At 43.4% G+C, this 26,789-nt stretch overlaps 1 protein-coding gene across 2 annotated transcripts in view; it reads right to left on the bottom strand.

Moving 5' to 3' along the window:
• Positions 1–26,789, bottom strand: part of PDE7B (phosphodiesterase 7B) — a 293,000-nt gene that overhangs the window by 73,596 nt on the left and 192,615 nt on the right. The window lies entirely within an intron of this gene.

The raw sequence follows: 26,789 nt of genomic DNA on the forward strand, positions 1-26,789 counted from the left end.
CCAAGATGAAGCATCCTTGTCTGGAAGGACAAATGGTGTCCTGGGATCATAGCTTGTATTCTTACTGGAAGTTTTAATTGCCCACAGCATCATTTCTCTTGGTTCCAGCACCATCGTTTTCGGACTGTCGTCTACCTTCCTTTTTCCCCAGGCTGTGTCCCAGGTCTGCTCTGGAATCTGCTCAGATGAGGGCCAGCCAGGATCCAGGCCCTTCAGACACTCAGCCAGGCTTGGACGGATGGTGGTCTGTAGAGTTTCTAGTACTTATTTGTGTGTTTCCTTTAATGTCTGTGTTTACTTTCATTTGGGTGTGTGTCCTGCCTTCCCTATCAAGGGAGGTCGTGAAGTAGAGTGGAATGAGGTGCTCCTCCGGTAAGCCTGGCTCTGAGCCTCAGTTGCCTGACTTCAAGGTGTCATTTGTTGGAAAATCAAAAATAACACTCGCGGCCAGGCAATAACTGCAGGCTTCACCTCCTTCTCACGCTTGCGAAGTGAGGATCCTGCCTACTGTGCACTTTGCATTTCTCCCTCGTGCTCTGCGTGCTGCCTGGTACTTAGCGGACTCAGTGAATCCCCTCCGTTGACGAGAACAGAGAGAAAGACCAAACTCACCAATGAGTACATATTACATGGAATCAGAGAAGTAAAAATACATGAGACTTCATATATTTCTGGGAGAACTGAATCACGGAAGGTTTCAGTTTCAGGAGTAATGGGTCCACTTCCATAAATCACCCTTTCCCAGACCTGAGGGGGCCTCAGCCCACGAGTGGAGGGGGAACAGTCTTCTCCCCTCCCTTCCGACCTCCTGGAGATGGCCAGGGCCTGTGACAGCCGTGTCGGCTGAACCTGCGTGGCTGACAGTGTCTCAAACACCCTTCTCAGATGGGCCTTGCACGTACTTGGGCTTATAAACCGCAGGCCGTGAGTCCCTGGGCTAGCTGTGCTTGAGTTTTATATCAGTGCCTTATTTACTGCTTTGTATAATCTGATACCATAGTGCCATGTGGACATTAAAGAGTGTTGTAATTGATGGAAGACAGAGAAGAAGGAGGGGGAGGGACGAGAAGGAAAAGTGCTTTTAAAGATGTGAATATAACCCAACAGCAAAGAAGGGAGTGCTGTCAGCATTCGGGAAGCTCATGGGGGTGGAGGGTCAGCGGGCACAGGAGAGCCACTGGAGAGCCGTTCCTCTGCTCAGCCGTCATCCAGAACACCCTCTGCTTATAACTCTCTAAGGGTTGACAAAGCATCTTTATCTTCTTGTTTCTCTCTTTGGATCCTCACAATAGCCTGTGAGGAGAATCGCTATTGTTCTCCCTGGTCTATAGGTGGGAAAAGAGCGGCTGAGAGGAGAAGTGAAGGATTGCTCTTCACTCTGCGGCCCAGCCCTGGGCTCAGGCCCCTCCAGGGGCTTATATTGACCCCTGAGTTTACAGCGCTGTAAGCTTATAATTAGCAGGGATCGTCCTTAAACACAGGTTTAAGGTGAAATCTCAATGCCATTGCTTTCTAACCTTATGGAGTGTGCACACCTGGTTTTTTAAATGAAAAAAATCATAAACCCCTCACATGATAGAAATTGCACTTTTAGTACCCATTGAGAAAATACAGCGTGTTAAAATGACATAAGTTCAGCTCTGCCTTTGAATGAACTTGTATTTTATGAATGAGCATGAGATAGACACGCACTTGAAGAGCTACGCAGAGATGAGACCATCCTCATTTGGTACAAAGCCTGCCAGGCTTGCAGATGGCCCACCTCCTGTGTCACCCCTGTGGGCTTCTCCTGGGGGTTCCAGGCTCACTAACTGGAAGTCACTTTTTCACAGGTATCGTCTTTCAGTATCACCAAAGGGCTCCTCCTGACTTTGTAGTTCTGAGAGGACTATTTTCCCAGAAAACTTCTGTATAATATCAATGTGGGTTTTAAAGCCTCTGCCAGAATTTATTCCATACGTCCATCCGGTAGTCGAAGGCAGAGGAGGCCACTGTCTCCTGAGACTTTAGATCTAGAGAAACTGCGAGGAGACAGCACCACAGAGCAGCACAGGTCCAGGCAGAGCCATGAGCCAGGCTGCCAGCGCTCCCGCCACCAAGAGGAGCAGCATTTCGCCATCTTGGGTGACCTCGGGCAAATCAGTAACCACTTTGAGGTCCAGTTTTCCAATATTTAAATGAATTAGCACAATCATAGCAGTTTTCCTACCTCTCAGGGTTGTTGCGAGGAATTTATAAGGTGCAAGAACTTAACGTGATGGTGAACATTTGTTGAATACTCACACCGTGCTGAGCATTTCGCACACGTTATCTCCTCTCCTCTACCCAACCACCAATCAAGTGGGTGTCGTTATTATTAGACCATTATACAGAGGAGGAAACTGAGGCCAATGGAACTTTGATCATTTGTCCAAGTCCATAGGGTTAGTAAGTGTGGGGCCAGTGCTCAGACTCAGAACTGGTCCAAACCCCACGTTCTTAACCACTTTCCTCTATTATCAGGATTAAAAATCGTACAGAGAAACATATTTTTTATTGCCCAGCGTAAGCTTTGATTACTATTTGTCATAAGCCAAATACAGATTCATCATGATTCCTGGAAACTGAACACGAGGGGACCCACCCCCCCGATGAATTCAAGATTCAATCAGACGGATGCTGTTATTCGAAAAGCCGACCAGTAGAAATGGGCTGAATGAGTAAGACAACTAAATCCTGTCCTGGATCAACAAGGCGTCTATTATTTTCAAGTAAGAAATGAAAGCAATTATTGAAAATATTATTCAGCAGAACCGAAATCACCTGGCAACTAATTTACCCAAGCTCTTAATTAAGCAGAATTTTTATGATGCAACCTCACTTTTGGGAAAAAGAGACAACAATGCAGCAAGTTGATAGCAAAGACACCTAAACAAACCCAAAACAAAACAAATCGACGGCAACGACGACAAACGACAAACCCAGCCCTGGAAGTTTCTTTCCAATGTTTATTCGGTCTATAACTACAGCGACAGTGTTGGAAGCCATTACTCACAAACCTCATGATGGCCTTTAGGCGTAGTAAACAGTTGTTTTTAAAAAGGATTAAATCATGTTGAAAATAGTAGTGCAGCGGGAGGCAGGACAATGGTTAAGTGGGCTAACAGTGCATTTTAGAAATTTTTTCACCATGAGAAGTTACATACAAACAAACTAAATATTCCCTATCTTGAGCATTCTATTTAGTTGAGACTCTAATGGGGCAAAATTAATGTTTTAACTGTTTACTTCTAATATAGAAACTTCTCTCTCTTTCTCCCTGCTTTCGTGAGTTTCTTCCGATACAAAATTGGCTCAATGTGCTCGTGGGAGCAGAGAAGTAATTCAGCAACAACCGTCCCTGGGGGAGCAGAGGCCACTGGGCTGATGTCCGAAGAACAGATAAGTGGCGTCCTGCTGAACTGCTTTTACTGCCCCCTGGTCGCAGGCAATCATCTATTTACCTAAAGCCTTACATCCAAGCTAAACAATTATTTTGACTATTCATTAGGCCCTTGTTTAACTGAAGCAACTTTTTTTCTGGCAAATGAAAGGTGCTGTGGAAGCAGACTTGAGGCAGTCGTAGGAAGCGCTGACAGCTCAGAGCTGAGTCCTCAGCCCGTTCTTATTGCCTTCCAAAATGAAACAACAGCAGGGGAATTCTTATTTTGAAAGAGCTGCTTCTCTTTTGCCCCTTCAGGCTGAAAACATAACACGGTGTCCTCGGGTATTTAAGGCTGTAAACACCGGCAGAGAGCTGAGCTCAGTGGCTCCAGGAGCCAAGAGCCGGAGACTGCCACTCACCGTCCCAGGGGACGTGGTTCCAGGAGGGACCCCTTGTCCACTTGGCCTCTCGGGCCGTGTCTGTTTAACAAAAGCCTGTGCCAGGGAGCAGATGTTATGTGGCCTCTTATGTAACTGGCAAAGGGGACGGCGGCTCTGACAGCGATGACAACTTACAGTGGCTGAACACGGGCCACATGAGGAATACCAGACTCTGGCCCCTATTGTGGTGACAAGGTCATTTCAGGGTCGGGGGAAGGGGTAGGAAAGAGACAGAGCAGCAGCTGCTGTGCCCTGTTGCATCTGAGCCGAATGAAGGTAGTGATAAGAAGGGCTGTGGGGAGCACAGCCTAGGTGCACGGCGGGCGTCACTCTGGGTGAGGAGCAGGAGACGGTGGTTGTGCGGGAAAGCTGCAATTGTGCAGCAGCCCAAACGTGGTGGGAGGGAAGAAGCTCTGTGAAAGGTATTCCTCTGAGCTTCTTTAGACATTACTAATTCATGTCGCTGCTGCAAACTTGCACAGTGAAGGCAGAGCGAGCCCGGTTCTCAGCCAGGACTCTCACGGTGCTGCACTGCCTCGGCAGGCGGCTCGCAGTATTTCAGATGACTTCTCTCAATGAGCAGAGTGAATTATTTATCCTAAGATGTTTATCTCCCAAAGAAAGAGGAGGAAGGTTGTGCAATTTAATCACCCCATAGATTTATGGGATGGTACAGGCAGCCAGTTTAGATAACTGAGGCAGAGCTGACTGTCCTGAGGGTAGGAACTTGTAGGAGATCCAACACGGCTGAGGCAACCGCATCTCCCACGTGGACGCTCAGGCTGCTGCTTTACGGTCTTGAGTGCGGCTGGGCCTGTCTGCTCGCTAAGGACGGTGAGCCGGACCACCTGAGCAGGAGGCTCCCCTCCATTGATCTCCTGCACTCATTGTGTGTTCCTGAGCCTCGCTGGGAGAGCTTTTTGTGTAGGAAAGAGACAAACCAGGAGTTACTTGTCCAGAAACCACCCTTTTGGCAAAAGGAATAAAATAAAGTTTTCCCTGCATGCAAAGAAAAGTTCTTTCTTTCTTCTCCTTCTGAAAACCTCGATCTTTGATCAAAATCAGAGAAGAAATTTCACCAAGTTGGAGTCCCCAAACAATACTGATACTACCTTGAAAACTTAGATTAGAATTCTTAAATACTTTGCCATAAATGTGCATTTTGGGACTTGAATGCTGCAAAAGTGAGTATATAATTGGAGGTCCTTTATTTTCTAAAGCAGATAAGGTAGGTTTAACTTAGTCTAGATGTTCTTCAGCTTCATGATTTTACAGAGGGAAAAAGAGAAAAAAAATTTCAATCACCAGGAACACAGGAGTCTAATAAAAAAAGCTGGTTGAACAAGAAGCAGCAGGAACGCCTGCAGAGAATTCCAAGAAGCTGCAAAGGAACTTAAAAGAACACAAAGAACATGTCTTATTACAAATATCGAGAATAAGGGGAATAGCCGAGGAGTCGTCTTAGGGAATATGTGGTCTGGCTTTGCCTGAAGTAATGAAAACACCAGTGACGGCTTGTGCATTACCCACTTATTTCTGGGATAATGCTTTTGATCTCTCCAGAATCTCACCAAGGCAAAGTTTGTTGTTTTTAAATAAATAATACACACAGACACACACATACACACAAAATGCCTGACACATCGTAGGCACTCAAAAAACAGTAGCTATTATCCTTGTTTCGTTACTGAGATGCCTGCCCCCATCTACCCTCCCCCATGGCAGTCAGTATTATTTAGGAGGATTTCTAAGTCAGGAGCTGTTTCAAGGACTGTCTGTGGAGGAGCAGCTTTAGCTCTCACAACAATCCGCCTGAGGCAGGTGTGCATGGCATCCCCACTGTACTGAGGAACACACAGAGCTTGTGAGTGACTCAGGTGGGATCGGAAGCAGGTGGCCTTGGGAGCCCCCGCTCTCTGCACCACGGCTGCACAGGGCCAGCATCTCCTTTCTCCACAGCAGTGACCAGCACGGTCACCATGATGTCATTCATGGTTTCCTTCGATCTTCGCAGGCTGTTTCCCCTTTCTCTGCTGGGCAGCCCAGGGTTATAAAAGGAAGGGCCAAAACTATGTCCCGAGGAAAGCCTGACATTTATCCTGGTGCTTCTTCACAGCAGCGTTCTAAGGGATGCACAACAGGGATGCTGTGGCCATGACGCGGGAACTCGTGAATTCCCATTGGTGCAGGTTAGACCACAGGGAGTCTAGACTCCGCCACGGATCTAGGTATCTTGCAGCTCAGTAGAACTTTCAGGTAAGTGGGTCGGCAAAAGGGTCAATCCTAGGACGGGCTCTGAGGGGACCCCAGGCTAATTCAGTTCATTTCAACAAAAGCGCATGCAAAACACTCCCCCAGTGTTGGAAAGTAGGGGAGGAAAAGGGAAATACAAAGCTGATGTCATCTTGGCACTCAGATAACGAATAATCCAGAAGAAGACATAGGAATGGGCAAATATGGTGCAAGCTGGCAGGAGTCTAACTTTAGCGATACTGGGATCACGGGTTAGGATTCCTCCCTCAGAAGCGTTGGGAGGCTTTGTGATTTTATATAGATAACTAACTTGGAAATTTCTAGGTTTCACAAAGCTTCTTAGCAATCCTATAAAATGTGTAAGTTGGTAGAATTGAAAGAGAATTATTTAGTGTTCAATTTTTAAATTACATATAATTTTAAAAGGCCTTCACGTTTCAGAACTACGGTTGAGGTGTGATTTTGACTGTTAGTACAGGTCTCCAGTAAGCACATTTCTTACAGGCAAGTGACTTAAATTAACAAAGCTAGTTTCAGAAACCTCTTGTTATTAGAAAGAGATGTCCTTCACATCTGATGAGTGCGTTAGGTTTCTGGAAAATAAATATAGAGACACAGCAGGAGAGGTGGGGGAGGAGAATGAGAGAGGAAGAAGGCAAAGAGAGAGAAGGAAGAGGAAGAGGAGGAGGGAGGGGAGGCTACGAAGAAAACGGAGTGGGGAGAAACTGAATACGGGGGCTGACGGAGAGGAAGGCATTGCGGATAAATTCCTAGATTTCTGTCCTGTATAATTGGATAGTTGGTTGTGCCAATCACAGAAAAAAGGAATTCTTGAAGAGGAGTTATTTCATGTCCTTCATTTGGTAAATTATATTTACTGTAAATGGTGTTTATGATACATGATATTTTTGGCAGGCAACGCAGTGGTGAAGGACTCTTGAGAAGAGTCTTGATCTTATGGAGATCACAGTCTACTGAAGGGGACAGCATAGAACAATCACGCACACATGTAAAGCCACAACTTTGGACAGTGGATCAAAAGAGAGGTATGTTGTGTTAAGAAAGTTATAATGGACTTCACCTTGCTAGGGAGGTGGTTGTGTTTCCCCGAGGTGGTAACTTTTGGTGTGAGGTCTGGTGAATGGACAGGAGTTACTTTAAGGTGAACACATGTCCCGGTTTTCCCTGGAAAGTCTTGACCTATACCTACTGTCCTTCCTGGTGTGGTCAGTAATAGCGCCCCTTTCACATTCCAAGTATTCTGGTTGGATCATACATTACATGATCGTATCAGTGCAGCAACCAGGCAGATGCGCGTGCACATCCAAAGGTCCTAGGGCAGGCAGATGGCATACCTGAGGAAGTGTCCTAAGGCCAAGTGGATCATGGCAAAGAGGACAAAGCAGGTGTGGTGAGGCGTGGTGTAAAATGAGGCCGGAGAGGTGTCCGAACTTTGTAGGATAGGCTGAGGAGTTTTCCCAAGACTTTTTCCCAAGAGAATTAGGGAGCCATGGGATGATTTTAAGGGGAAGATGATGTTATCAGATTTGCATATTGAAAAAAATCACTATGGGTACAGTATGGAGAATAGATTGGAAGGGGGGAGAATGACTAGTTAGAAGATAATTGTAATAGTCTAGGTGAGAAAAGATGCTAGCTTGGAGTAGGGTGGTGGTACTGGTAGAGAGGTGGATGGATCTTAGAGGTATTTAGTAGGTAGAACTGACATGCAGTGAGGAATTGCATATGAAGGCTGAGGGAGAGAAAAGTATCAGGGATAACTCCTAGATTTCTGACTTGCATAACTGGATGGTTGGTTGTGCTAATCACAGAAAAAGGGTCTCCTAGAAGGACCGGATTTGGGGGGAGAAGTTTATGCGCTCAACTTTGGCCACATTGAGTGAATTACTGAGATTTCAAAGCAAAAATGTCAAGTAGGCTGTTGGACATATGGGTCTGACACCCAGAGGGAATGTCTGAAATGGAGCTATACATTTATAAATCAAATCAAACTACGCGAATGTATGAAGTTACCCAGGAAGTGATGTGAGAAGTAATAGGGCCAAGCGTCCAGCCTTGTGCCACTCTAACATTTAATGTCTTGCTGGAGGAGGAGCCCATAAGGGAGAAGGGGCAGCCATGGAGCTGGCAGGAAATCCAGAAGCTTGTTGTGTCATGGAAGACAGTAAGTCAAGAAGGAAAGGATGGTTTTTAGATAGATCTTGCTAAAAGGGCAAGTGAAATGATGCTTGAAATAAGTCCATTGCATTTGGTTGAGTGACTGAAGTGAGAAATAGAAGCAGAGTCCTTTGGACATTATATGGAGTAGGGGAATGGGGAAGGTTTGAAGGAGCTGATATTTAGGTGGATTGTAAATGATAAGTAAAATTTTGGAAAGTAGCACTTATATAGTGTTGACATGCAATTCATCCAGCTATAGTCATTGAATTGAAGGGAAAAGATTTTTAGGAAAAAAATCACACTGATCCTAAGAGGAGTAGTAATCACTAAGAATGATGTTAATAACAAAATATAATTTGAAAATTGCACAGAGGATAAAACAGCCCGTCATAAAAATGCCTGTAAATTTTTGCAAAATATGATGGTACTCTGTCTAATCACTTCCCATATTTAGGAAGAAAAAAACTCTAATGAAAATCACTGCCAAGAAAAGTGTTCGCTGGAAAGAAAAGTATGGGCACATTAATGAGAATAAAGATAATTAATTAGACAAAATACTGACCAATCCCAACATCGTTGAATAATTTTCCTTTTTGAACTTTAAATAATTTGAGAGAAGCGTTTTAATGTATTGTTTTCATGTGCTTCTGAACTTCCTGAGTCTGGTCGGGAACAAGGACAAACCTGCCAAAATACTACAAGAAAAGATGTTGCCGGTCGCCGGCAGGAAATACACAGGGCCCCATGAGACAGCCTGTTCTCAGGAGCCCTCCACCTCAGGTCTGCCGACCTCACAAGGACCATCGACCACCACACTCCCTGCTGGAGCCGCTCAGGCCAGCAGCCTTTGGGAGCTCGTTATTCCAGGTGTCTGTGCCAACGTGGCACCTGGGATTCTTTTAAGCTCCAAATATTGCTCATTTTTTTTTTTTTTTTTCGGAAGGGAAACAGATGGCAAAAACTGGATGCGTAGGGAGATGGTTGAATTGATCACATTGTATCCATGTTGTAGGATATTATTTTACTATTAAAACTAGTAACGTATATTTCTATAGTAACAGCTAACATTTATTGAAGCTTTAGCAGGTGCTATGTATGTCTGAAGTACTTCTCATGAATTAACTCATTTAATCCTCTCAATAACTCCTTCAGGTAAGAATCAGTACCATCCCCGAGAGACAGAGGTGATCAATTAGTTTTCCATGATGACGAGGCCAGAGAGTGTGCAGGCAGATTCGAGACCAGGGTCGCTGGCTCCACAGCCTGTGCCCCTAACTGATATGGTACCATCCCTGTTCAAATATGTCTTGATCTGAAGTGAGAGCCACGGTATTTTGCTAAGGGAGGGTGGGTATTGGATGGTGTTTAAAAACTGTGTCACAAAGTAAAGAATTCAATAGCATGAGAAGCTACTTACCACCTCCACGACATTGGTAAGTCTTATTCATTCCAGGCTTCATGCAATCTTCTATTTTGTTAAGTAAGAATAATAATATCTGCCCTGTATACCTCACAGAAGGTAGGAGTTAAATGAAGTCACGTGGATAAAGGTGCTTTGTCCACCACTTTGTAATAAAGTTTTGTTATGAAGAATATTCTTATTGATATTGCAATATAAATCATGTATAATATACTATATATTATCTAAATTCTATATTGTATTAGTATACTTTATATATTGTATAAATAATATTATTCATATTGCTATATAAATTTAGGTCAGTGTTAGAGCATATTCAAAGTGAGGAATGTTATTCTTTGATATGTAATTAAACGTGATTTAAGGATGCTGTAGGCAAAAAAGCTTGGGAAACATAGAGGTTTAACAAAATTAAACTTTTAAAAAATTGCAGTGTTTGGACTAAATTGTGTCTCCTCCCCCAAACACATACACTGAAGCCCTAACCCCCAGCACCTCAGAATGTGACTGTGTTTGGAGACGGGGCCTTTAAGGAGGAGAATAAGTTAACACAAGGCTGTCAGGGTGGGCTCACATCCAAGGTGACGAACCCAGAGGAAAGCCCACGTGAGGACAGTGAGAGGGCGGCCATCTGTAAGCCAGCGAGAGAGGTCTCAGAGGAAACCAAACAAGTGACACCTCGATCTTGGACCTCTGACCTCCAGAACTGTGGGAAACAACTTTCTGTGAAGATACCCAGTCTGTAGTATTTTGTTATGACAGGCAGAAAGCCTGCTTCTACTGGGAAAGAAGACCCGTCAGAATTCAGGGGCTCAGTGTCCCAGCTTCCTCACGGGCTCCCCATAGGTCCCCATTCCAGTGGTCAGGATCCCATTCCTTTTCAATCAATGCCCTTGCTTTAACAGAGACACTCGGCAATGGTGGGCATTCAGTTTGTGTTGCAATTCGCCACAGCTACATGGGATTCTGGGCGTGGTTTCTAGGACCCCAGCTCTGCAGCTCCAGGACATAAGTCTCTCTCAGGGTAGACGTAGGAGCTTTCAGGTCATTTACATGGTGCTTGAGCTGGGCATTCAAATCCCGGGGCTCATCCTTTTCTTTCCCCACTTTATCCAGCAACATGAGGAGCAACCGGCCAATCTCATTATACTCGTTAGTCTGATGAAAATGTTCAAAGGAATCATATATACGGTCACCCAGAGACTTGCTGCATATAAGTGTTTAGGAGTATCCAATGCTGATTCTTTGCGTATCTCTGTCACTGCATCACACCATGGATTATCAATGCTCTCTTTAATACTGGAAATAGAGTAAGTAACATCTTTAAATCTAATCGGATTGGAGAGCCAATTCCAGAAAACCCAGAACCAGTTCAGAAAACTCATCCTTAAGATTCTGTTCCTCTGGAACCACACTTGGTACCAAAATCTGTATTAGAGTCCTGTTTCTCTGGAGAACCCTGACGAGTACATGCAACATTTTTCAGATCCTCCAACATATTGATGTTTACTGTGAATATCCAAGAAGGTGAGATCATAAAGCATTTTCCAAACACATTTGTCCACAAAACGTTTTTCAAGTATTTTCTAAGATGACTGTTTTGGGAAAAATAATTGGGTATCTACTGCTTTACAGGGAGCGTGTGTGTGTGTGTGTGTGTGTGTGTGTGTGTGTATGAACATATGCATAACGCTTAGGTCAAAATCTCAGCACTGGAAGGAGATGTGAGGTCCTCCAGCTCCTCTCATCTGGTGCCGTTGACCCTCAGAGTCTTTTCCTATATGACTAAGTCTGCACCTCTGGTTCTAATTTCTCTTTTGGGCTCCAGACCAGCTGGATATTCACTCCCTTATTCCTCAGATATGTTTCTGAGTGTCTGCTATGTGCCGGCCTGTTCTAGACCCTGGGAAGACAGCATCAAACAAAGCAGAGACAGCCCCACTGCCCTCCTGCGGCTCAGCTTCTAGCGGGGCAAGACGGACAGTGCACAGAATCAACAGATAAACCGTCTGTGGGGTTGTGAGATAGGTGCTGTGGGGTGAAACACAGCAGGAAAGGGGTGAGGGAGCGCTGGGTGGCCTGGGCGGGGGTGAGGCTGCTGTGTAAATAGAGCGGGTTCTAGAATGGCTGTTCTGAGGTGACTTGGGGCAAGGACTTGAGTGAAACATGGGAGGAGCCATGAGGCCATCTGGGAGGAGCACTTCAGGCTCAGGGAACAGCGAGCACAAGACCACGAGGAACGTGCCTGTAAGTTTTAGAAACAGCAAGGAGCCAGCACACTGGAGCAGAGAGAGAGCGGGCGAGTGGAAAGAGATAAGGGCAGAGAGACGACAGATGGGGGGGCTGCACTTGGTGGGGAGTGGTGGATAGCTTAGGGACTCAGAGAGAGACAGGGAGACACAGAAGGTTTTGAAGGGGGCCAGCCCAGTGGCCTAGTGGCTAGGTTGGCATGCTCCGCTTCGGGGGCTCAGGGTTCACGGGTTTGGATCCTGGGCCTGGACCTACACACTGCTCATCAAGCCATGCTGTGGTGGCATCCCACGTACAAAGTAGAGGAGGATGGGCACAGACATTAGCTCAGTGGCAATCACAGATGTTAGCTCAGTGACAATCTTCCTCACCAAGAAAAAAAAAAGAGAGAGAGTGAGAGAAGGTTTTGAAGGAGAGAGCGCATGATCTAACGTTTTTAAAGGATCACATCAGCTGAGTGCAGACTGTTGGGAAACTTTGTACGTTTAATGGATCCCAAAATGAATGTGCTGTCTTTTCCCATAACCAAGGTCCTGTCTTTTGTCCTAGTCATGGCAAGTCCAGTCAGTTACCAAGGCCTGTTACTGTGGTTTATCTCTCGGTAGAGCACGTGCTCTCTTAGGGCCTGTGTGTGCAGGGCCCTCTCCAGAAAATGGTGCTAAGCCACAGTACTATTCCCCTGGCTTCACAGAGAAGGCAGAAAGCGGATCAAGGCACATGACCATTTGCTCCCACAAGTTGTCCATCAATTTTATAAGTATGGAAGATACAAGTACACGTATTTTAGGGACAGGTGTATTTTGGAATATTTTATTTAATCTGTAAAATTAACTGAACTGGGCTTTGCAGAATATGTATTTGGAAGAAAAACTCTGCAGCATATTTACTTGGAATAAGGACTATTTAGGAAGCGGATAAAATATAAAACTCAAGAAACAAATTGGCTACTGCAGAGAACAGTCCTTGGAAGCTGCCCTCTGCGCTGACCTTACTCGTGAGGGGACCGACTGGAGTGCGTGTCACTCTCCGCTTCAGGCCCTGCTGTGCTCTGCACAGGCTCCACTGCATCGGTTAATGCACCATGGCAACCCAGCTGAAGCGGAGGTACTTTACAAACAGAGATCATTGGGTGACTTTTTTTTAACTGAATAAAATTCAGACAATTTTTGCCTTTTTCTAGTTTTCTGACACCTTTCCCGTTCTCCGTAGTTCCACCAGGATTATTGACAGGAGTTTACCAAATATATGTACAAATAGTTGAGATTACAGCTCACTAGACCCAGAAGCTTGAACTTTTGCAAAACGGCCATCATGTCTGTTTGTTTGCTTGGTTTTCCCTTTCTTGGGCTTCCATTCCAACCCTCCACGCTGACTCTTTTTAAAAAGAAAGCTGTGCCTTTTCCAGTCTAAATTCATTCTTTTTGACAAGAAGAAGGAAAAGAGAAAGGACGCCGAGCTTTTATTGCCTTCTGCTCGTCTTCTGCTCTGAACGTTCTGCCACTTTCCTAGGCTGTTGGCTGGTGCTTTTCCATCCTTGTTCTGTAAAGAGCATTTTAATAGACCCTTTTAAAATCCTCTTTCTTGCTGGTTTGTATCACACATTTCTGTTTGCCTTTGGTTAGATGAACCTTCCTCTGTCTTTTGTGAGTGTTATTAACATTTTAAAACTATTTGAACCCATCCGAGAACTCTGTGCACCTTCACCGACTTCTTTAGGCAAACCTGTCTATTCTTGTTACTGGAATATTTTACAATCTCAATATAATGCGACTTCCATGTTTCTTATCCACAAACCCCACAGTTCAAGAATATGTCTTAGCCATTATTGGGCAAACAATGCCTGAATTAACTGAATGAGTACACATTATAATAAATTTGTCTTTTAGAGTTTTCTGTGCTTGTCAAGTCTTACAGCCGTTTAGAATCTATTTCGGTGGCAACATATATCTCTCACTTTTTAAAATTAAAGTCTAACAATGCCCCAAATCCCTTTTTCTGTGAATTGCACTACATCACTTTCCTCTTGTGATAATTAAACCCAGAGAAGCAGTTCTTCATGTGCAAACCCAATTACAGGATTTTAATCTGTTAGAATTTGAGAACTGGAACTGAAAAACTGATCCAAACATATTGGAGTAATTCTTTTGGAGATGATAAGTAAATAAACAATAATGTTTAGTCTTAATGAGTGTTCACTGAGTATCTCTTGTCAGTCTGTTGTACTCATGGGTTATTCTATCAGGAATTACTATGATTGTGCACAATATAGTATATAATTACAATGATTTTTATGCTGCCAAGTGATACCGGGGGACAGTTTCTTTTAGCACTAATTGCTTGGGTTTTCATATATGATATGCTGCTGCTGTGGCTTTACTCCTGTAAATATAATTGTAACTGATGGACAGATTTATGTGCACTACGTAGTTTCTGCTACATCGAGTACAAATCTGATGCTCTGTATTGCTTATCATCTCAGCCACTCAAGATCCTACCATCTGTATTTCTCCAAGACTTCCCTGCTTCTCCACTCCGTAACACACATAGAAAATAACACGTGATTCCCACTGGGTTAAATGGACCTGGCTGCTCCAGTCCAGAGCCTTTAGGACTGGAATCTTGACTGCCCCAGGCTTGCCTGGCCACTCTGGGGACACAGGGGGACCAAGTCCTCAGCACACTGGAAACCCACTCACAGCACCTTGGTTGGGAAACTCATCGATACAATTAAGATGACACTACCTGGAGACAATTCTGGAAATAGCTTATCATATGTGTGATTATTAGGATACGTACTTCTTGAGGTCAGCACACTGCATAGACTCACTGAGTCAGTCTCCAAAGATCGATTGACTACTCATCAGCAGGGCTTGGGTAGCGTGAGTGTGGCTCATGGAAACTTGAAGCAGAAGAAGGGGACCACCATTTAAAGCAAGTGTTTTTATTTCTCTGGACCGGGATGGCAGAGACCCGGAAAAAGATAAGCCCTTGCCTACCTTCATGCTTCTCGTTACATCATTCAGGAGGACATTTTCTCTCTCTTTTTTCTTTCATTATCTTTTTAAATCTGGTCAAGATTGTCCCTCTCCATCCCAGGATGGGAGGGAAAAAGAAATGAGGCTAACATTTTCCACTGTTTTACTATCATCTAAACTCAGTTGTTTTCAACCAGATTTTCTGACTTAATTGGTCTGGAGTGAGTCTGGGCATAGGCATTTTTACAAAGATTCCCAGTGACTTCACTGGGGGGACATTGTCGAGAAGCACTGATGGGTATCCCCATCAGTAACGGGACAACACGTGAAAGGACAGCGCAAAGCACAAGCGTTCAGCAAAGTAGAGATGAGACATGAAGCAGAAGCAAATTGCGCGGAAAGCAAATCTCTGTAACGCGCCTCATCGGTGGGTGTCTCTGAGGCCTGTCTTGTGGGGGTTCGTGCATTTCAGGTGGGGGAGTGCATTCTCACTGCCCTGGTGAGCTCGGACAGGCTTTGTGGAGCAAATCGACTTGTAGAACATTTTGAAAAGAAAAAGGTAGTGAAAATTTAGAGTATGAACTCACAGACCAGTAGGAAGAAGTCCACAGCGGCAAATGGAGAAACAGGTACTGGGGCGGTTTGTTTGATGAAAGAGACTTTGAAGGGGAGGGCGGGGGAATGGAAGATAAAGACTCTTGGCTCTGCAACGAGAAGCTCTGTTGTTGAGCCCAAATCAGGATGCTCTGCATATGGTCTGGTTCAGACTCACAAGCGTGACTGGCACATTTCTTCTTGGACTGTGCAATCAGAGCTGAGAAAGGACTTTTCAACAACAATCTGTACTTGCACTCAAAGCAAAACTGTCACAAAAATAATACAACGTTCTACCGTTGAAACTATCTACTGACAGGATTAAGAGCATAATAAGATATGGGTACATTTCATATGATTTAGTGTATGGAAGTCACAATTCAAGTTCTGAAGAAAAGTGCAGGCAGTGATACAAAGCCTTATTTTATTAGATAGCGTGTGAAGCCATCTCATGTCCCTGCAATCCCTCAGTAGTAGCACAAACTCTCCAAATTCCTACCCAAGGACTTTAGGCTTGTAGTATACCTTTAGCAATAATGCATCACCAGTTTTTTGTTTTTTGTTTTTTTTTTTGGTGAGGAAGATTCACCCTGAGCTAACATCCATTGCCAATATTCTTTTTTTGCTTGAGGAAGATTGTCCCTGAGCTAGCATCTGTCCCAGTCTTCCTCTGTTTTGCATGTGGGATGCCTCCACAGCGTGGCTGATGAGTGGAGTAGGTCCATGCCTGGGATCTGAACCCGTGAACCTGGGCCACCGAAGTGGAGCGCATGGAACTTTAACCACTTGGCCACAGGGCTGGCCCACCCCCCAACTTTTTTTTATTGAAGTATAATTGGCACACAGTAACCTATTAGTTTCAGCTGTATGACATAGTAATTCAACATTTACATTCATTATGAAATGATCAGGACAAGTCTAATTACCATCGGTCACCACACCAAGTTATAATATTATTGAATCTATTTGTTATGCTGTACACTACAACCCTGTGACTTATTTTATAACTGGAAGTTTGTACCTTATCTATTTCTCCTGCCTCTCAACCCTTCCCCTCTGGTAACCATCAGTTCGTCTCGTGTATCTATGAGTCTGCTTCTTTTTTGTTTGTTCATTTGTTTTGTTTTTAAAGATTCCACATATAAGTGAAATCATATGGTATCTGACTTATTTCACTTACAGCGTGATATCCTCTAGGTCTATCCATGTTGTCACAAATGGCAAGATTTTATTCTTTTTTTATGGATGAGTAATATCCCATTGTATACATATATCACAATTTCTTTATCCATTCATCCATCACTGGACACCTAGATTGCTTCCATATCTTGGGTATTGTAAATAATATTGCAATGAACATAGGGGTGCATATATCTCTTCAGATTAGTGTTTTTCTTTTCTTTGGATAAATACCCAGAAGTAGAATTGCTGGATTGTATGTAGTCCTATTTGTAATTTTTTGAGGAACCTCCATACTGTTTTCCATAGTTACTGTACCACTTTCCATTCCCACCAACACTGTATGAGAGTTCCCTTTTTCCCAGATCCTTGACAATGCTTGTTATTTCTTATCTTTGATAATAGCCATTCTGACAGGTGTGAGGCGATATTTCATTGCGGTTTTGATTTACGTTTCCCTGATGATTAGTGATGTTCAGCATCTTCTCATGAGCCTGTTGGCTATCTGTATGTCTTCTTTGGAAAAATGTCTATTCAAGTCCTCTGACCATTTTTTAATCTGGTTGTTTTCCTGATATTAAGTTGTGTGAATTCTTTATATACTTTGAATATTAACCCCTTATTGGATGTATGATTTGCAAATATCTTCTCCCATTCAGTAGGTTGCCTTTTCATTTCGTTGATGGCTTCTTTTGCTGTGAAAAATCTTTTTAACTTGATGTAATCCAACTTTTTTTTACTTTTGTTGCCCTTGCCTGAGGATACTGGTCCAAAAAAATATTGCTAAGACCTATGGCAAGGAGCTTACCACATATGTTTTCTTTTAGGAGTTTTATGGTGTCAGGTCTTAGATTTAAGTTGTTAATCTATTTTGAATTTATTTTTGAATACGGTGTAAGATAGTGGACCAATTTCATTCTTTTGTACATAGCTGTCCAGTTTTCCCAACACATTTATTGAAGAGATTGTCTTTTCCCCATTGTACATTCTTGCCTTCTTTGTCATAGATTAAATGACCATAGATATGTGGGTTTATTTCTGGGTTCTCTATTCTGTTCCATTGATCTATATGTCTGTTTTCATGCCACCACTGTACTGTTTTGATTACTACAGGCTTGTAGTATAGTTTGAAATCAGGGAGTGTGATATCTCCAGCTTTGCTCTTCTTTCTCAAGATTGCTTTGGCTATTTGGGGTCTTTCGTGGTTCTATACAGATTTTAGGATTTTTTGTTCTAGTTCTGTGAAAAATGCATTGGTATTTTGATGAGGATTGCATTGAATCTGTAGATTGCTTTGGATAGTATGGACATTTTAACAATACTAATTCCTCCAATTCACGAGCATGGTATAGCTGTCCATTTATTTGTGTCATCTTCAATTTCTTTCATCAATGTCTTATACTTTTCAGAGTACAGGTTTTTCACCTCCTTGGTTAAATTTATTCCTAGGTATTTTATTCTTTTTGGTGCAAATTGTACATGGGATCGTTTTCTTAATTTCTCTTTCTGATAGCTCATTATTGTAGAGAAATGCAACTGATTTGTGTATATTAATCTTGTATCCTGAAACTTTACTGAATTCATTCATCAGTTCTAACAGATTTTTGGTGGAGTCTTTAGGTTTTTCTACATATATGATCATGTCATCTGCAAACAGTGACAGTTTTACTTCTTCCATTCAAATTTGGATCCCTTTTGTTTCTTTTTCTTGCCTCGTTGCTGCAGCTAGGACTTCCAACATACGTTGAATAAAAGTGGTGAGAGTGGGCATCCCTGTCTTGTTCTTGATCTTTGAGGAAAGGCTTTCAGTTTTTCACCACTGAGTATGATGTCAGCTGTGGGTTTGTCATATGTGGCCTTCATTATGTTGAGGCATGTTCCTTCTATACTCATTTTATTGAGAATTTTTATTATAAAATGGATGTTGAATTTTGTCAAATGCTTTTTCTGCATCTATTAAGATGATCATATGATTTTTATCCTTTGTTTTGCTAATGATTATTTATTTCTGGGTCTTTTCTAGAATTTTCAGCATAGCTTTGTTTTCCAAAACTTGATGCTCCACACATGTTCAGCCTTTCTCATAGCTATGCGAAGAGACCCATGCTACCCTGCCAATGGAAGGATATTATCCCTGATAATATCTCTGATGGTACAAAATGAACAGTCATTTCTGAGTCGTTCAAGGTTAACATTAATATAGGACTCTTTGAGTTAGTTTAAAAACCTCATTTGGCGTTTTACAGTATCTCAGAGGGTCTACACAGTTACCAGCAATCACCGCGTCCTTCACTAAGATAGGTAGTTTGGAAAGATGGATGGTTCCAGGTGCATTATATGCCTGTGGTTGGGCAGAATATTTGTAGCTGCTACCAGATAGCTGAAAGTGCCTTCTGAGCACTAGCGATAGAAATAAGGAAGAGAGAAAAAGACACAGACAAAGAAGTAAATGTTTAGAATGTAAGTCCCTGTGGGGAAGGGTTCTGCTTAAATGTGACAAATATATGTCATAAATTTAAAATGTTCCACAAATATTTTGTTATTTTATTTTACCCAAGTGCAGTTTTTTCCACTTGGGAATATGCCTTATATAAAGATGCATAAAATGTTCACTTTGGCAAACTCGTTTCCATTCATTTCTTGTTTTTCAGCATTCGGAAAATCTACAACGGTGTCAATATAACATTCTGATTATGTTTTTCAACTTTCCCATTCATTTACTTGGCTCTATACAAAAATAATATTCAAAAGATGGCCCCAAAGAAAATATGCTGGGTACCAGGGTCATCAAGTGAACAATTGCATCTTTCTCTGAGACGGGAGCCGGGGAAATGGACCAAATTGCAGGAGGCAGAAGCACATGTTTGTAGTCTTCTCTTTTCTCCATTTTTAATAGCATGGAACCATTTATTTATTGACTGCTTGAAATAAATTCAAATAGAAGAACTTTGTAAATGCTGTAGTCTCGGGTCAGACCTACCTGGTGCCAATCTTTTTTGTTATTTATGAGAGGGCCTCAGAGAGCTTGAATGTCTACCCTTTTTATCCAAGAGTGTGTGTGGTTGTAAGCTAAAGCCCTTTTGTCTGGAGAAGGAGCTGGACAATAATCCCCAAGCTCACAGTTCTCTTGGGACTAAATTGGGACCTCATCAAGCCTCACATTTAAGCGGGCTTCAAACGTGGTAGAAAGTGAGGCAGCTGTGTTCTCTGAAGAGTTTCACTTGTGTTGCAGTGTTTTGAGGTGAGCAGGAACATTTCACAGCTCCCTGGGGGAAGGCGGGGAATGTGGACAGGCTGGGGGTGGGGGTCTCGGGAAGAAGACCCTCCTCCTGGAGTATTTATTGCTCCTTCCAGCTACTTGGCTTTTTTTTTTTTTTTTAATCACCTTACATGTTTCAAATAATGGCTTTATCGAGATATAATTAATTCACCACACAATTCGTCCAGTTAAAGTGTACAATTCCTGGGGCTGGCCCTATGGCTGAGTGGTTAAGTTCATGCACTCCGCTTCAGCGGCCTGGGGTTTGCCAGTTTGGATCCTGGGCTCGGACCTATGCACCACTTATCAAGCCACACTGAAGTGGCATCCCACAGAGAGGAACCAGAATGACCTACAACTAGCATATACAACTATGTACTGGGGCTTCGGGGAGAAAAAAAGAGGAAGATTGGCAACAGATGTTAGCAGAGGGCCAATCTTCCTCAAAAAACAAAACAAAGCACTAAAGTGTACAATTCAATAATTTTCAGTATAGACATATACAACCATCACTACAGTCAACTTTAGAACATTTTCTTCACCTTCAAAAGAAACCTCAGAGCCATTAGTTATCCCCTCCCAGGACGCCATTCTACTCTCTTTGGCTCTAAGCAGCCACTAACTCCCTTTCTGTCTCTGTAAATTTTCCTTTTCTGGACATTTCATATAAATGGAGTCATGCCATATGTGGTCTTTGGTCACTTGGCTCCTAATCCCATTTTGCCATATGATGTTTGTGGTCCTGACGTCCACATTGTGCTCGGAAAACTTTTTACATGTCCTTGCCTTGATGGGTTTCCTCACATAGCCTGTGCTGTCCCTGAGCCACAGACAAGTGGCGGAGCATGACACATATCATACAGCACACTCTCAATTAGTGTGTGTGAATTTTTGAACCAATTTCTCTTGTTTTGTCTCCTAATACCAAGAAAAGTTGTCTGTAAGATCTCTCCAAAGAGGGTCGCCCGGCTTCCCTCCCACATTATGGAGTAGCCTCTTCTCTCTTTCTCCCCTCCAGTATCACATGTTATGACACGCACAGTTCATATACAGCTCATTCCTCCCTGAGTCTTACGACACCCTGCACCGGCTCCTGTCTCTATTGTGTCCCATTTTCAGGAATGCTCTTTGGCAGCTGACTTGCTTGGTTTGAAGCTGCCCTTGTAAAAAAAATCAGAGTAAAACCGAACTTTTGGTCTTGTGGGCACTGGTCAACTGGCAATGGCAGGGCTCGCCCCACAGAATGGCCACTGACTGTCTATTCTTCCTTATGAGATTTAGAGAAAAGACTTTCTCCCACCACAGTTGACTTGTGGAAACCATAGGAGGTCGAATTGTTTTGCTTATTTATTTATTTAAATTTCTGGGCTAGTTCTAAGAGCCAAAGATTTGCCAATTTCAGTTGTAGAGCGTCACTGCTTGTTCCATATCTGCATGGCATTGCAACCTCTAAAGACACACACCAGAACAAGCTGCTCTACAGCTGGGAATACGCAGATGTGCGTATCCCTCAAAGTGGGAACATGTATACATGAGAAGGATTCTTTCCTTACCTCCCTTTTGGAGAAGACTACGCTGTTTAATTAGGTAATTTTGCATGCCCTAGAAGTATCGAAAAGTAGGGACATGAAGTTACCGCTCTCTAACCGCTTGTCTAAGTTAATGCTTTTGGGTCTCAAAAAGCTGTCTCCATACAGCCAAAGTAAAAGTTAACTAGGCCTCATTTTTATGGAATTGACTTAAATTCCAAGTCAGAATAAATTCTGAGGGAAAGTGTCTCTCGCTCTTCCTACTTTGTGGTAAACAAAATTAGAGGAAAACGGGGGCTGGCTGGTGGTGTAGCGGTTTAGTTTGCGTGCTCTGCTTTGGCGGCCCAGGGTTTGCTGGCTCGGATCCCGAGCGCGAACCTACACACCGCTCATCAAGCCGTACTGTGGCAGGCCTCCTACATGTAACACGGAGGAAGATGGGCACGGATATTAGCTCAGGGCCAGTCTTCCTCAGCAAAAAAAGGGGAGGATTGGCAGCAGATATTAGCTCAGGGCTCATCTTCCTCGAAAAAAAAAAAAATTAGAGGAAAATGTTTTTTCTCTTTCTGCTTAGAGGTAAAAAGTTTCTTAGGGAAATGTGAAGTTCTGGTTTTTTTTAGCCAAAATTTCTGGTTCCCAGATAGAAAGCTTGGGAAAACGGACCTATCCATGTGGTGAATTAGTCACCCTCTGAAATTCACTTGTGTTTGTCCAGGTCTGCACCATTAAATCAGCATAAGATGCCCAGCTGTGCTGTAACCAACATTTACACCACACAATAATTTGGTATCACAATGTAAAACGAAAGAAAAAGATGTTTCCTCCTCAGTGTTCTTTCCTTCTCCTTCCTGCCTATGACAGGAGAATGGCAGTCAGAGAGAGAGCAGTCTGTCAGTATCGGCAGCATTCGGACACACAGCAACAACAAGGCCCTTTTCAGTTGGCACGTGAAGTCACTCTTTCTGCAGAATCTGGCCCGGGCTCCCGCAGTTTGGGTGGTGATTGGCACATTCCTGTGCCAATGGGAATAACAGCTGGCTTCTCAGCATTCTCCAAGAGCAGCGGCTCCATCCGCCTTGGCGCTGTTTGCACACAGCTTTAGTTGCTGACATTCTCAAGCTGCTGCTGAGCGTCTCTAATAACAGTACTTTCCTTTTTACGATTTTATTCTGAGTAAAATATATGCATCTTTAATCGTTAGTCAAAGGAGATGCAATGAGAATTCACCCCAGGATGAAATGCACACTCATGGCCAGGTCAGTGTCAAGGTTTTCGTAAATTATTGTGGATGTGTTGGTTGAGAACAGAGAAGCTGGATTTCCGCATAGACCAATGTTATGATGTGTGCCTTTTGGAAAAGTTTCAGTATGGGGCCAGAGTGGAATAAAAGAAGGGAATTGAAGGCAAAAAGTGGATAGCCTACAGGAATATTTACTAGCCACTGAGAAATGAACTAGGATTCTGAACGGGTACATCGTGTCATGCTAGAGCTGCAAAAGAATGCGAACGTGATAGTCGGTGCAAAAGCAAGGTGCAGACCCCTCAGGATGTGTTGGGGGCCAGAGGGTCCCCAAGCCCAGAAGTCATGACTCCACTTACCCAGATACACAGTCCAGCCCTGGAAAACAAATAAAGGGAAAGGCTCTCTTTTGACAAAGGCGTTTTGGTGGGGCCTGTTAGAAAGTGCCGCAGAATAACCACCTGTTGGACAAATGTTAAAAATCCTGATGTAGGGGCCGGCCTGGTGGCACACTGGTTGAGTATGCACATTCTGCTTTGGCGGCCTCAGGTTCGCCAGTTCGAATATCGGGTTCAGACCTATGCACGGCTTGTCAAGCCATGCTGTGGCAGGTGTCCCACATAAAATAGAGGAAGATGGGCAAGGATGTTAGCTCAGGGCCAGTCTTCCTCAGCAAGAAGAGGAGGATTGGTGGCAGATGTTAGCTCAGGGCTAATCTTCCTCAAAAAAAAAAATCCCTATGTAAGAAAGAAGTCATCCCAGTCTGGCAGGAGACTGTCAAACTTGGCCAATAAAGCAAAAGTGGAATGGTATTAAGTGGAATGGTATTATGGCTGGACATTCTGAGGATGAGTAACCTAAAAAACTCACAAAGCTCAGAGCTTCCCAGTCACCTGAAGGAGGCACGAATTGTAAAATACTGCTGTGCGAACTTTGCAGCTCAGTGACCCTCTGTGATCTCAGTGTCACCCAGTGAGATGGAGCACAGTGAAGCCGGGGTGAACGTGGGGCAAAGACCCAAAGGAAATATGACACCTAACATTCATTTCCCAGAATTACAAGTGGAGCCGTTCTGGGAAAAGTCTGAGAGCTTCATAAATTCCTTTTGCTTTTCAATATTGACTTTTCTTTCCATCAACGCTTTGCCTTTAGCCCTGCATCCCCCAGATCACCAGCATTCTACTGATGAAAGTCAAGGTTCCATATGCGCCTGGGGATGTTAACTGCTTCCATCAGCCAGAAGCCAGCCAGGTCCGGAGCCATTTGTCTGAACACCCAGCCTCCCAGGGCCTTCCAAAAGCAAGACAGACGGGGCTCCTAGCTCAGATGGTTTTGTCTTTGCTTCTCACAAATCCCCATAAATTTCAAAACAGACTAGTACCAGGACAGCACTTTTGGCGTAAGTATGCAAAGTCAAGACTCACACACGAACTTTCCTGACTCATTCTCTACGCGTACTTTCTACAAAAAGAGTAATTCTTTCTTCTCCTGTTTCTGAGAAGTGAGTGATGTGGCAGGAAGGAGCGGTAGACCTGTTTTTCTTTTCCTGTTTCAGAACCGGGAAGCTAAGTCAGACTGTGAAATGAAAGGCACACCGACAAAAAGGTCCTGTATCTTTGGTGTATCAGCTACCCCTTTGAGACACTGTAAAGTGTGTCTAAGACAACAGTGAGTTTTTGAAAAGATTTATTGTCGGGCTCAAGTAGGGTGGGAAAAACTTTGGAACGATCATCTCCAGGATGTGCCCTGCCCGTTCCGCCTGGCCCTCTAGCAAATGCCAGAACTGAGCTGTAGTGGCCAGACACCAACCCGGAGCTGAGACCCAGGAGGGAAAGAAGGTGGAGAGAAAGGGTGGTGGAGACGAGTGTTTTGGAGAAAAAAGGAAGCTGTGGAGAATTTGTGGAGTGTTTTTTCCACCTCCTTGAAATGAAATGAAATTACCCCCCCAAATTATCTGAAGCCAGTGCCACTCCTAGGCCTTGATTTACTAAAGCACAACAGAAATTTCTCCCTAAAGGGAGAACATAAATACCTGTCCATTTTAGACACCCTGGTCTCCAACAAGATTCCCTTATCTGGTTGAAATACAGGATTTCACACCTGTCGCAAGCACCGCTACAAGCTAAGCCATAAACAACCCTTCTGACTGAGGCTACTCGTGCTCGTCTGACGTCACAGAAACGTGAGGTTGCCCCCAGCTCTGTGGTATCCCATTCAGGGAGGCAAGAGTGCTGACCTTTCCGGCTGCGGGAAATTTCTCTTCCTTTCCCCTCCTTCCTTCCCTTTCTTGAGATCCCATCCCGAGAGCTCAAGCTGAAAATACGTTTCAGGTATAGTTCTCTAGATATTTCAGACAAAAGTGGATTTCAATCCACATTAACTAAATAATTTCCCACGGTATCAACTGATCTAAGATAGCATACATTTGGCCAGTAAAAGCCTCTGTGTCAAGGAAAGCCACTCAACTTTATTGAGGTTAATCTAACTTTTAATGAACTGGGATATTTTGGTCTGAATCGTTTCTCAGAGGGCTGTGAGGCTTCATAATTTTACATGGAAAATAACTTGGAGATTTATGGATCCAAGTGATTTCCTAGAGACCCTATAAAATGTCCCAGTTAGTTGTATCGAAAAAGGAATATCTTAATAACGTAATAATCTTCTAATAATTTAATAATGTTTTAATCATTTAATAATAATTTTAATCATTACTCAATAATTAATAATGTTTTAATAATTTTAAAAATGTTTAATAGTTAATGTTTAATTTTTAAGTCAAATAAAATTGTTACATTGTAAAGTCCTTGTGATTCAGACTCTTCCAGCAGGTTTTACGAGTACAGGCAAATAATTTAAATGAACAACTCTATTTTCAGAAACCACTTGATGTTTGGGAGACATGTCTCTTGTATCTGATGAGCTTATGGCCATCTGAAAACAAAAGGCAGATAGAGCAGGAGGGATGGGGAGGAGAGAGAAAGAGAGAGGCTGGGAGGGCGGGGAGGGAGTGAGGAGGAGGGGGAGCAGGAGGTGGGGAGGCTCTGGAGAAAATGCTCAGTGATGGAGAGCCAGGCACAATCCAGCTTTTCCAAGCCAACCAAAGCACCTGGCTTCTTTAGTTGAGTACACTTCATACTAAAAGGCCCGTTTGTTTACACCGTATATTTTGGGTTATTTGAAATCTCTCTTCCAAACCATAGGGTGTGCAACTTCAGGTGAGGCTTTTCCAATGTGGCTGGAAAGAATCCCCACGTCAGTATCACACGGCATGAAGGATATGGAAAAAAGGAGAAAAGCTACAGATGTCGTAATGACGGTTAGCAGGCCATTTCAGACTATCTTATTATGCCTTCCAGAGAAAACTGAAAATGCCCCCAATTCAACCTCCAAACCACGCAAATTAAGCCAATTTGCAAATTTTTTCTATACAGGTGGGTACATACGCAAGTGGACATGTGCTCGCCCTCAGGCACCTGGGATATCTCTCCGTTGGCAACCCCATCCTGTGTTCCAGAAATACTACTCCCATTTTAACCAAAACATCGCAGTGAAAATACACAAGGTATCAAATCCAAGAAGAGCTTTCTTGGAACGCTTTAGGAGTGACCATTAGGGTTCAGTCCTCAGGCATCTGACTGGTCCTTCACAGACCTTCTCTCAGTGAGCTCATCATTGACGGGGTTTAGTTTTCACCTCTAAGTAGGGCTGTCCCAACGCTATCATCCAAGCCACTGCTCTTGCCCAAACCCCAGTCCTGGATTTCTGGTTCTTTCAAAACACTTCCACTTGGCTATCCCGCTATCACCTAGATGTCTAAAACAGAACTCAACTGCTTTTTACCCAAACCAATCCCTCCCCAATCTCCGTATTTATGTAATTGATGCCATCCTGCTCCTGGGATCCTGGGAGTTAATTTCAACTACCTCTTCTCATTCCATAGAGCCCCACTGGAGAAGCCAGGTCTTTCACCATTCGCTTTATCTTCCTTTATATTCGTTTTATAATATCCTTTAAATTTGTCCCTTCTTTTCATTCCCGCTTTTCTTTCTTCATTTGATACTTGAAT

Source organism: Equus quagga, chromosome 11 (genome assembly GCF_021613505.1).
Source record: "Equus quagga isolate Etosha38 chromosome 11, UCLA_HA_Equagga_1.0, whole genome shotgun sequence".
Classification (NCBI taxonomy): domain Eukaryota; kingdom Metazoa; phylum Chordata; class Mammalia; order Perissodactyla; family Equidae; genus Equus; species Equus quagga.